Below are 12,943 nucleotides of genomic sequence, written 5' to 3' on the forward strand. Positions count from 1 at the left end.
CCTTCTTACATTTCTTTGGCAAAAAATGAGCACATACATTCAGCTGTGTATTTTCTAATGCAATCCTCATTTTTGCTTGAAGCATTGAATATTATACTGTCTTTGCATTTTGCTCTTTTCAATGACCATATCCCACAAATTTCTCCCTATTGGTCCAGAGAAGACTTCCTTGCTCTTCTTTATGGCAGCACAGCGCTATGCTCCATTGTGTAGATGTTCAACTCCCTTCCTGTGTACAGGCATTTGGGCTGTTTCCAGCAGTTTGTGATTAACAAGCAATGAGCATCTTAGCCAAACTCCACATCACCACAGCGGCGGCCTCTATGCCCTGCCCCCAGCTCACACCCATGGAGGTCACATGGAGGCTTCAGTGCCAGCAGCAGAAAGAGGAGGAAGGAGCTCAAGTTTGGTGGGTAGATTGTCCGCCCAATGCATGGGTGCCAGGAGAACACGCCCCGTCTCACTGTCACCTCCCTGCAGGGCTCTGTGGTGAGCCCCGGGTGACGTCCTGCACATGCATTTCATAGCGTTGGAGGTCTCTCTGCAGGGTAGAGTCCCAGAAGTGGGATTTCTGGATCAAAAGGTGAGTGTGCATTCAATTTCAGGAACTGACACATCCCCTTCCTTTTTTTTTTTTTTAATTTGGCAGATAGAGGAGTTAGTGAGAGAGAGAGAGAGAGAGAGAGAGAGAGAGAGAAAGGTCTTCCACCCGCTGGTTCACCCCACAAATGGCCGCTACAGCCAGAACTACGCCGATCAGAAGCCAGGAGCCAGGTGCTTCCTTCTGGTCTCCCATGCGGGTGCAGGGCCCAAGCACTTGTGCCATCCTCCACTGCCTTCCTGGGCCACAGCAGAGAGCTGGACTGGAAGAGGAACAACCAGGACAGAATCTGGCGCCCCAACTGGAACTAGAACCAGAGGTGCTGGCGTCGCAGGTGAAGGATTAGCCTAGTGAGCCACAGCACCGACCCCTTTTATTTATTTATTTTTCCTTTTTGCTTTCCTTTTTCCCCCCTAGAAGCTACCCATTTCTAAGACTACCCTTTCACAACAAATGTCTTTCTGTGTTTTTTTTTTTTTAAGATTTATTAATTTATTTGAAAGTCAGAGTTACACAGGGAGGGGGGGGTCTTCCATCCGATGGTTCACTCCCCCATTGGCCACAACAGCCAGAGCTGTGCTGATCCAAAGCCAGGAGCTTTTTCCAGGTCTCCCATGTGGGTGCAGGGGCCCAAGGACTTGGGCCATCTTCTACTGCTTTCCCAGGCCACAGCAGAGAGCTGGATTGGAAGTGGAGCAGCCGGGTCTCAAACCGGTGCCCATATGGGATGCTGCGCTTCAGGCCAGGGTGTTAACTGGCTGAGCCGGCCCCCACAACAAGTGTCTAATTCTCTTCTCAGTAGCCTGTGCTCACTCCCCAAACACTGCTGTATAGTTCCAGACTTAGTTTGGCCTATGCCTTTTTATTTATTTGAAAGTCAGAGTCACAAACAGATAAACCTTGGACTCTGCTGCTAGCTCTCTGCTTCCCCCGTCTCCGCAGTCTTCCTCGCCCATCTTTGCTCACCACACTCCATGTTAGGAGTCCCGCTCTGGCTCGGGCGACCTTGGTGCGAGAGGGTGCGATGTCAACAATTCATCTTCTCACGTGGAGGAAGTTTCTTGGCACCCCTCAGATGACTGAACTCCTGAAAACTTTGCTGAAGGATCAGGTCCCTGAATCTCCACCATCCCACCAAGACCTCAGCTATGCAGGCCACCTCTTGCTTGTCCTTGCCAATCAGCACGATGGGTCACCATGACCTGCTACAGGGTTTTCAGATTTCTTCTTACTATATTACGACAGAGGGCAGAAAAGTCCACAATGCCCTGGAACAAAAACAGCAAACGAATAGTGTCGTGTTCCACACGAAGACACACTGTTCCTCATCAGAATATAAAAGAACACATTTGCCACATAGCATGTACCTAAGACCATGTTCAATGGATTTATCAACAATACTCCTCTTCTGAGCAGCTGCAGAGGGACTACAGCTTGGCTGAGCTGGTGGGATTCCACAACTGACTGTTTGCAGGCTTCAGGCTGGCTAATCAAATGACCCCATGTTAGGCAGGACCACCCCCCTGGGCCGTGTCTGTTCTAATGGAGGCGTGAGGTCTGGGACGCCATATTGCTTTAATTTCCCTATGTTGGCCCATGGATGGGGGCAGTTTCAGGTGCTGCTACCTCCCGTTTCCCACTGTGATGGCTCTGACTCCACAGGTGCAGGCCACAAAGCCTGTGTTATTCCAGCTGCCAGTGACAAAGTCAGGGCCTGAGACAATAACTACTAGGTGTGTGTGTGACCACAGGGGACTGATTGTAAGCATACAAAGCATATGACTTTAGCCAGACTGTACGGCAGCAATGGGCAGACACGAGCAGATGATATTCCAGATCCCCAGGTGCTCATGTCAGCTGAGGGTCTGCTGTAGTTTGCATGTCATCCCCCAAGAGTTCCTGTTTGAAAGCTTGTTCCTAGAGTGGCGATGCTGGGAGGAGGTGGTGTAGACCTTTAACAGCTAGGACAGAACGAGAGATCCTTAGGCCACTGAGGGTGCCACCTTCAGAAGGGACCAAGGTAGTTCTCATAGGACCCTGAGTTAATTCTCTCACGAGCCCTTTTGTTATAAGGATGATCCTGGCGCCAGCTCTGTGGCGTAGTGGGTAAAGCCACCACCTGCAACGCCAGCATCCCATATAGGTGCCAGTTCTAGTCCCGGCTGCTCCACTTCTGACCCAGTTCTCTGCTATAGCCTGGGAAACCAGTAGAAGATGGCCCAAGTCCTTGGGCCCCTGCACCTGCGTGGGAGACCAGGAAGAAGTGCCTGGCTCCTGGCTTTGGATCAGCCCAGCTCTGGCTGTTGCAGCCAGTTGGGGAGTGAACCAGTAGATGGAAGACCTCTCTGTCTCTCTCTGCCTCTGCCTCTCTGTAACTCTGCCTTTCAAATAAATAAAAGAAATCTTAAAAAAAAAAAAAGCTTGACCTCTGACTTGCTCTTGGATTTCCTGTCTCAAGGATGTCTTCCTCCCACACGTGCTCTCGCCATCGGTCAGTATCAGCTTGACGTGGCCACAGCCTTCTTGGACGTAACTATCACCTTTTCCTCTTGGTGATCCTGGAGGTCACCTCAAGTTCTATTTATAGGTTGAAGAAAGTCATTAAGATAGATAACATTCCTGGCCAGACTCTGGAAGGTCCCTTAGTCAATCCCTGAAGCAGTTGCTTTTGTCTAGCTTAAACTATAAACCCCTTTTTTTCGGACTGGGGTCATGGGCATCCATTGTCTCATGGCTGCCCAACACCATACTTCCTTCCATAAGTCCCCCAATAAATCACATTCTGTGTAATCTTGGATTTGTCCTTTTCCTTTGGCCTCATGACACTTGTCACCTTGGTGGCCAGTTCTCTGAACATCTCACTACCATGAGATGCTGTGGCCAATGGGGCTCTCACCAGAGCTGGTGCTATGCTGCTTGGACTTCCAGTGCCAAAATGAGAGCTAAACAAACCTCTTTTTTACATTAAGTACTTAGCCTGTTTTTTATTTTATTTTATTATAGTAATAAAGATGGATTTATATAGTCCCTGTATCCAAAAACCTTTGAAAAAGCAACCAGTGTTTATAGCACGGTGGGTTAAGCCACTGTTTGTGTCCAGTTCAAGCCCCAGGTGCTCAGCTTCTCATGCAGCTCCCAACTAATGCCCCTGGCAAGGCAGCAGATGGCAATGGCCTAAATGCTCGGGTCCCTGCTCCCATGTAGGAGACCTGGATGGGGTTCCTTACTCCAGACTTTGACCTGGCCCAGTCTTTGTTGTGGCCATTTGGAAAGTGAACCAGAGATGAAGATCTCTCTCTCTCTCTCTCTCTACCTCTCTCTGTTTCTCTCTCTTCCTCTCTCTCTCTCTCTCTGCCTTTAAAATAATTCTTTAAAAAAAAAAAATCCTTGGCCGGTGCCACGGCTCACTAGGTTAATCCTCTGCCTGCGGCGCCAGCACACCGGGTTCTAGTCCTGGTTGGGGCGCTGGATTCTATCCCGGTTGCCCCTCTTCCAGGCCAGCTCTCTGCTGTGGCCCGGGAGTGCATTGGAGAATGTCCCAGGTCCTTGGGCCCTGCACCCCATGGGAGACCAGGAGAAGCACCTGACTCCTGGCTTCGGATCAGCGTGGTGCGCCGGCCCAGCGCGCCAGCCGCGGCGGCCATTGGAGGGTGAACCAACGGCAAAGGAAGACCTTTCTCTCTGTCTCTCTCTCACTGTCCACTCTGCCTGTCCAAAAAAAAAAAAAAAAAATCCCTTGAAAAGTCTGGGTATTCCCTTTTCCTCAGTGTATGGTGGTCCAAGTAAGTGGCTGTAAGTCTCTTTGGGGTAGTTCTTGGGGAATTACCAGTGAATTTTATTTTCCATTGTGTTGCTGTTTCCTGCCTCCAGAAGGCTTGCCATCTCTTCAGTCGATAAGTTCTGAATGTGAAAAATGGCTTAGGTCTGGGAGCTGAGCAAGGGAACAGGATTTTTTTTTCATGAGTAACTACGCTCAGCCTACTGCTCCTCATTTCTGCACATCCTCTTCCACCATCTGGGGTGAAATCCCAGGTTATTTCTCAACTTAATCCCCAGATGTGCCCTCTGCTCAACCATCACGTGCAATCTCTCCTCTTCCTTAAGCTATTGTTTCGTTTCTGATGCATTTGTTAAGCAATATTCATTGGCCCTGTTTTATGTGTCATATGATATTGGCCAGTCTCTTTGTTCAGAAGGCTAGGGTAGGAACTCAAGAAATACAATATAATATACAACTGTGTTTTTGATAAAATGGTTTATAGATTATGAAAAAAAAAAAAACTTCTCCTACTCCCTGATTTTGTGATGAGTAAAAATTGTTTCAATATCTCTGAGAAAAATATTCTCATAGGAGCTGGTGTTTGGCATAGCAATTAAGATACCCATAGCCCACATCAGAGGACTCCAGATCCAGATTCCAGCTTTTCCCTAACGCAGACCCTGGGAGGCAGCAGTGATAGCTCAAGTTAACTGGGTTCCTGCCAACCACGTGGGAGACGTGGATTGTGTTACCAGATCCAGACTTCAGTCCTGGACAAGCCCTGGCTATTGCAGATATTTGGGCAATGAAGCAGAATATGGGCTCTCTCTCTCTCTCTCTCTCTATATATATATATATATATATATATGAAAATTTTAAAAAATCATAATTGGGCAGAATACAAACTTCATAGACCATGAAAGGAAACATCGTTTTTGTTTTTTTTTTTTTTGTTTTTTTTTTGTTTTTTTTTTTAATTTTTGACAGGCAGAGTGGACAGTGAGAGAGAGAGACAGAGAGAAAGGTCTTCCTTTTGCCGTTGGTTCACCCTCCAATGGCCGCCGCGGTAGCGCGCTGCGGCCGGCGCACCGCACTGAACCGAAGCCAGGAGCCAGGTGCTTCTCCTGGTCTCCCATGCGGGTGCAGGGCCCAAGCACTTGGGCCATCCTCCACTGCACTCCCGGGCCACAGCAGAGAGCTGGCCTGGAAGAGGGGCAACCGGGACAGGATCGGTGCCCGGACCGGGACTAGAACCCGGTGTGCCGGCGCTGCAAGGCGGAGGATTAGCCTAGTGAGCCGCGGCGCCAGCCGGAAACATCGTTCTTGAAATGCTTGTTCCATATGCAAAAACATATTACACCTAAGTATATCCTGACACTTATCTATTATTTCTATTTTGTGTTTATGCACATTTTTTAAAGGTTTATTTGATTTATTTGCTAGACAGAATTACAGAGAGAGGTAGATACAGAGAAAGAGGTCTTCCATTCACTGGCTCACACCCCAGATGGCCACAACAGCCAGAGCCGCACCAATCCGAAGCCAGGAGCCAGGAGTCACCCTCCTCCCCCTGCCCCGGGCCTCCCACATGGGCGCAGGGGCCCAAGGACCTGGGCCATCCTCCACCGCCTTCCCAGGCCATAGCAGGGAGTTGGATTGGAAGAGGAGCAGCCAGGACTAGAACTGACGCCCATACGGGATGCCAGCGCTTCAGCCCAGGGCTTTAACCCACTGCGCCACAGCACCGGCCCCATTTATGCACTTTTTGCAAAAAATATTTTGCCCATTGATATATTGGTTTCCTAACAGCCACCACACACCGAATGACTTGAAGCAATAGATATTTATTTTCTCTAGGGTCAGAAAGTCCAAAATCAGGTGGTGTTGACGGGGTGACACTCCCTCAGGAAGATACAGGAAGAAGGTTTTTGCTGCCCCTGTGTCTCCATTGTTCTTTGCCTTGTGGCTGCATTTCTCAGACCTCTGCCTTGCCTCCATGTCGCCTTACCTTTGTGTGTGAGTTGAGTCTCCTCCCTCTTTGGTATAAGGATGCTTGGATGGCATTTAGGGTTTACATGGACAGTTCAAGATTAGCTCATCTCAAGATACTAAACTTGATCATATTCCTAAAGGTCCTTTTTCCAAATGTGGTTCTTGGGATTAGGACCTGGTATCTTTGCATCCAACATTCAGCTTTCTGGGGTTGGTACTAATGATCTTCACACCAGCTTAACAATTTGGTTAAAATTATCCTAAGAATTTTAGGCAGAGAAACGTAAGAATATAAAGAAATATCTATGTAATATAACCAATACTAGTTGAAAATATAAGATATTCGATCAACATATTTTATATAAAATGAAGTATTCCTCTAATCTTTTTTTTTTAAAAAAGATTTTATTTATTTATTTGAGAGGTAGAGTTACCAACAGAGAGAGGGAGAGACAGAGAAAGATCTTCCATCCACTGGTTCACTCCTCAAATGGCCACAACAGCTGGAGCTGGGCCAATGCAAATCCAGAAGCCAGGAGCTTCTTCTGGGTCTCCCATGTGGGTGCAGGAGCCCAAGGACTTGGGCCATCCTCTGCTGCTTTCCCAGGCCACAGCAGAGAGCTGAATTGGAAGAGGAGCAGCCAGGACTAAAACCGGCACATATAGGGGATGCCAGTGCCGCAGGCAGAGCTTTGCCTACTATGTCCCAGTGCTGGCCTGTCCTCTAATTCTCATAAGAATGACTAATTGCAAAAAAATTCTACCTAAATCATGTATACATTTTGAGTTATTACTGTACAACTCTTGGTATCTTTTTTTAAATAATAGGGTTGAAATGTATAAAAAGTTGGAGTGCAAAGGGTGCCAAAGGCAGACTCAGACCCAAATGCTCAATTTTTTTCCCACTGATTGGTAAACTTGGCTTTATCTACCAAGGGAAAGCAAACCACATTAGAGGTTTAATACCTTGAATTTCAGATGGATCTTTCAGTCATCTATCATATTACCTAATTTATAATGACATTGGTAAGCATAATCTAGTTACAACTATCCAATTTCCAAAAATCCCATAAGAACTACTATTTTGAGACTGCCACCGTAGCTTAATAATCTATTTAGAAAAGAAATAGCAGGTTTGTTGCTAGGGTGACACTCAAATGCTGATATTTAGGAAGGAGCACATCTTATCCAAGCAAGGTCCTTGAAGTCAGGACAACCAAACCCTGAACCATAGCTCCATCCCATTTACCAGTGACGGCCACTGGACACCTCCTTGGCTGCTGCCTACACTTTCTGCCCGTCATTTTATACCTGTGCATATTGCTTCCATGCCTACCAGCCTGATTCTGACTTTCTTTTCTTTTTTTAAGATTTATTTTATTTATTTGAAAGACAGAGTTACAGAGAGAGATAGAGACAGAGAGAGAGAGGTCTTCCATCTGCTGGTTCACTCCTCAGATGGCCGCTATGACCTGAGCTGTGCCGATCAAAAGCCAGGAGCCTGGAGCTTCTTCCAGGTCTCCCACGTGTGTGCAGGGGCCTAAGGACTTGGGCTATCTTCTACTGCTTTCCCAGGCCATAGCAGAGAGCCGGATTGGAAGTCCCAGAGAGCTGGGACTAGAACCAGCGCCCATAAGGGATCCTGGCACTTCAGGCCAGGGCTTTAACCCTCTGCACCACAGCACCGGCCCCAGTGCTGACTTTCATACCCAATTATCACCCTATAGTTCTGGCAACTTCCACGGTCTCTTCCTGTTTTTTTTTTTTTTTTTTTTTTTTTTTTTTTTTTTTTTTGTCTTCTCCTCACAGCTTCATCTCCAGCTCTGTTGGCTGCTTCTGCTGCCTGGGATGTTTGACCATAAGGAATCCCTTTCCCCCACTCCTCTGCAGGTCAGCTCAACCCCTTTCCTCCTGGAGAAGGAGCTTTGGATTATTTCACTTGCATTGTTGAAAGGGGATATAATTTCCACCTGTTATGATTTGGATATTGGTGTCAGTATCCCCCAGGGGCCCATGTGTTGGTCCCCAAAGTCTTATGTTAATGGTCAATAGAGTAAGGGATTAATGATGGATGAAGGGTGAGACTTGAGTGGCATTGTGTCTTTAGGTCATTAGGGCAACCCTCGGCATGCAGTTCTTGTGAGAGGATAGTAATAAAAGCTGAATTTGGCCTAGATGCTCTTTCTCTGCTTCCTTGTTCACCACGTGATCCTCCCTTCCCATGTCTGCCAGGCACTGTCCTTATCAGATACCAGACTACTGGAGCCATGGAATCTTGGACTGTGAACCTCCAAAACTGTGAGCAAAAATAAACCTTTTTCTTTACACCTTAGCCTCTTCCAGGTATTTTAGTTGTATTTAGTTTAGTAATGAAAAGCTAATATACTATCTAAGGGGATAAATTAGGGTTATCAAGATCTCATATTTCAGGAAGTAAAAAAAGCATGGAAGAACTCTAAGAATTAGAAATTAATTTATTTATTTAAATTCAGGATACAGGGGGCCTGCATTGTGGCACAGCAGGTAAGGTCACTATTTACAATGCCAGCATCCCATGTGGGTGCCAGTTCAAGTCCTGGCTGCTCCACTTCCAATCCAACTCCCTGCTAAGGGCATGGGAAAAGCAACAGAAGATGGCCTACATACATGCTTGGGACCCTACCACCGACATGGGAGACTCAGATGAAGCACTTGGCCTGGCCCAATAAATTATTAAATAATAATTTATTATTCAAATAAATAAATAATTTTAAAAATTCAAAATAGAGGAGTTTCCAGTTTCACATACACCTCCAAACAGTTTTCCTATTGATAACAAATGATAACCTATAGATCCAACATCCACCACATTCAAAACAGTTGGCCTATGGGTTGTGACTAGGGTTCATTGCCACAGCACTAGTTGTTCTCACATGCAACTATCTTTCTGCCTTCAACCTGAATGTCAGTAATAAAGAGGTGTAGTATCTGATAATAAGTCTTGGTTTTTTAGGGAAAGAATAGGTAGATCTGGTGACAGCTGGTACCCAACTTAAACAGCCACCAATATTATTTTGGCATCTTTGTTTTTACACACACACACACACACATATAGGATATGAAAGTAGGAATCAAAAATGAAGCAAGATTATAATTTGGATTTATAAATACTTTAACAAAAAAAAAAAAAATGAGGCCAGGTTGTAGTGCAGAAACTTAAGCTGCCTCCAGCAATGCTGGCATCCTATATGGGCGCTGGTTCATCTCCCGGCTGTTCCACTTCCAATCCAGCTCCCTATTAATGTGTCTGTGAAAGCAATAAGATGGCTCAAGTACTTGGGTCCCTGCTACCCATGTGGAAGACCCAGGTAGAATTCTGACTCCTGGCTTTGTCTGGCCCAGCCCTAGTAGTTGCAGCCATTAGGGAAGTGAACCAGCAGATGGAAGATCTCTTTTGCTCTCTCTCACTCTCTTTCTGCAAATCTGCCTTTAACATAAATAAAATAAATCTGAAAAAACAAAAACAAAAACAAAAACAAAAACAAAAAACCAAGGGGCCAGCATTGTGGCATAGTGGAGAAATCTGCCGTCTGCAACGACGCCAACATCCCAAAACAAAACAAAAACCTCTCAGATGCCAAAACAAATAGGGATTGTTTGCAAGTAAGCGTCTTTATCCTATGAGTAATCTTAAGCACACAGGAAAAGAATCAAATTAATTAGAGAAATGAACGTGGGAAGAGGTCATCAAAATCCATTAATGCTGAATTGCTACACTGAGACACTGCCTGCATTGCAATTGTCTGGCTGCTTCTGGTGGCGTGACATGCCTGTCCAACCCTTGTTAATGAGCACGATTTAAGAGTCGTCTTGTTTAAAGCCATTCTGGAGGGTGGCCAGCCTCACCTGCCATTTCTCAGCTAAGAATCATTAGTTAACTGGTGAATTCCTCCTATAGCTTCCAAAAGCCAGTGAAAGATATTGAGATCTGTGAGTGCTTAGACTTCCACTTAGCTTTGCCTTTCTAACACCAAGACTTCGTGGCTTTCATGGGACAAAGACATAAAGAGGCAGCAGGTTTTTTTTTTTTTTTTTCACTCTTTCTCAAGACCTATAGTAAAAGGCCTCTGCAGAGACCAGAGATCCCTTAGGGGAGGGAAGTAGAAACAGCAATAAGTTCAGCAGAAATTTTGTTGCCAAGAACAACCCCACTCTCCCTGGATCACCCTCTTGCATATCTTACTCTGATATAAATCACCGCCTTAACCAAGCCCAACCACTCAGAGTCCTTCATTCCCCCAGTACACAGAGCACATCAGGAACTGCGCATGACCCAACCAACCAGCATTGCCCTCGAGACATCTGCTGGGGTTATTACGAATCAGGTTCACTTTCCATCTGTGCCCATGGGCTACAGAAGCAATCAATAATAAAATCAAAAGGAGTAGCAGAGCTTACAGGTGACAAGCGTCTGTGTCGTGATAATGTTGTTTAAATCCCTGAACCCACTTGAAGCAGTCTGATAACCCTAGAATGTCCAGTGTGGTACCCAGTACTCTGTCCATTTTTGACAGAGCAGGCTTGAGTTGGCTTTCTGTCACTTGCAACAAAAACCCACGGCACCCATGACCACGTAGGTAGTTCCTCTCCAAGCAAAAGAGCTTTCACTGATTTACTTGCTATTCTTAGACCGTTTGTAATCTGAAGCCTGGAAGGGCCAGAATGCACAACCAGAACAGGGAGCCTCTGGCCAGCACTCGGAGGCTCTGAGAACATCCTTGGCCTTGGGCCACTGAGCTCGCTCCCCCCCTCCTTCAGTCCTTCCAGATGTGGTGTTTCCAGCACTCCTTTGCATTTCCTGGCAGTATATAAACAGCTGAGATCTCCCAAATATTCTAGCCTTGGGTTTTCTTTTCATTATATAAGTCAGCAGAAAAAGACCAAAATTAGAATAATAATAAAAAAAAAGAATCCATAGACCATCAGTGATAAGACTTTATCATTTTATGCTTTCTTCAATGAAATAAAAAATATAAATCATTTTGGTTTTAGGTTTTTAAAAATTTTATTTATTTAATTAATCTATTTGAAAGGGGGGAGAGAGAAAGAGACAGAGAGACAGAGAGACAGAGAGAATGAATCTTCCATTGCCTGGTTCACTCTCCAAATGCCTGCAACAGCAAAGTCTGGAGCAAACTGAGGCCAGCACTCAATCCAGGTCTCCCATGGGCAGGGACCCAAGTAGCTGTTGCTCCCACAGTCTGCACTTGCAGGAAGCTGGGGTCGGGAGCAGGGCCAGGACGTGACCCAGGCACTGCAACACGGGGGTGCGGACATCCCAAGCAGTTTCCTCTTGCTGTCAGTATTTTCCTCTTATTTCTTTTCTTTTATTTATTTATTTTTGACAGGCAGAGTGGACAGTGAGAGAGAGAGACAGAGAGAAAGGTCTTCCTTATTGCCGTTGGTTCACCCTCCAATGGCCGCTGTGGCCGGTGCGCTGCAGCCAGCGCACTGCGCTGATCCAATGGCAGGAGCCAGGTGCTTCTCCTGGTCTCCCATGGGGTGCAGGGCCCAAGCACTTGGGTCATCCTCCACTGCACTCCCGGGCCACAGCAGAAAGCTGGCCTGGAAGAGGGGCAACCGGGACAGAATCGGTGCCCCGACCGGGACTAGAACCCGGTGTGCCAGCGCCGCAAGGCGGAGGATTAGCCTATTGAGCCGCGGAGCCAGCCCTTATTTCTTTTCATTCCTCAGCGAAATGTGCAGGAGTAAAGCCATTCCTTTCCTTGGTCCTGCCCCCTCTTCTAAACATTGATGGGGAGGACAAAGGCCCACTTACCAATAGCGTTCATAACTCTGGTCACAGAGAGGCAGGTCACCAGGATACCCCAATCCTACACTCCTCATGCTCCAGGGGCCACACCCACTAGAATTCAGGGTAAATAGGAGCCCATTTATGACTTCCTGATAGGCTTCCTCGAACAAGTTGAGAGAAAGGGGATGAAGTAATAATACTACTATTACTACTACTAATAATAATACTAAAGTAAGTTCCTGACTTTACAGGGAAGGAAGCCGCCTTGTAGATTCTGGGATAGGAAGAGGACGAGAAAGCTGCTTATGGAGTCGGGCAACTCAGCCACTGAGAAGTGATTGTTAAAGAAAGAGAGCAAGAGCGAGAAAGAGAGAGAGAGAGGGAGGGAGTGTATGCACAGTTATGCTATGGATTGTCAGATATATGCAGGGGCAGATCCGCAATTCATACTAGCAGAGAAACTCCAAGGAGACTGGAAGGGTATCACCTCCTGCCAGGATTCCGGAGTGCAGAGACTCCCATAGTCAGGGAGCCTTCCGCTCCTGGCAATGCTATTTCAGTGAGCCATTGGGATTTACCAAGGTCATGCTGCTGCCAAGGGGACCAATTCTAGAACAAGACAATACTCGAGGGCTGGGGCCATGGCTTCCTGGACAGGTGAGTAGAGGTTAGACACAGGCAATGCCTTTCAGGAGACCAGTTGTCTCAAGAGCGTGGAGCAGGTGGGAACCCTGGTGTGCACGGAAGAGGGGTTTGGGAGAAGGCCGGACTTGTCGGATGACCTTTCTCTGAGTGT

The sequence above is a fragment of the Lepus europaeus genome, chromosome 9, assembly GCF_033115175.1.
Source record: "Lepus europaeus isolate LE1 chromosome 9, mLepTim1.pri, whole genome shotgun sequence".
Classification (NCBI taxonomy): domain Eukaryota; kingdom Metazoa; phylum Chordata; class Mammalia; order Lagomorpha; family Leporidae; genus Lepus; species Lepus europaeus.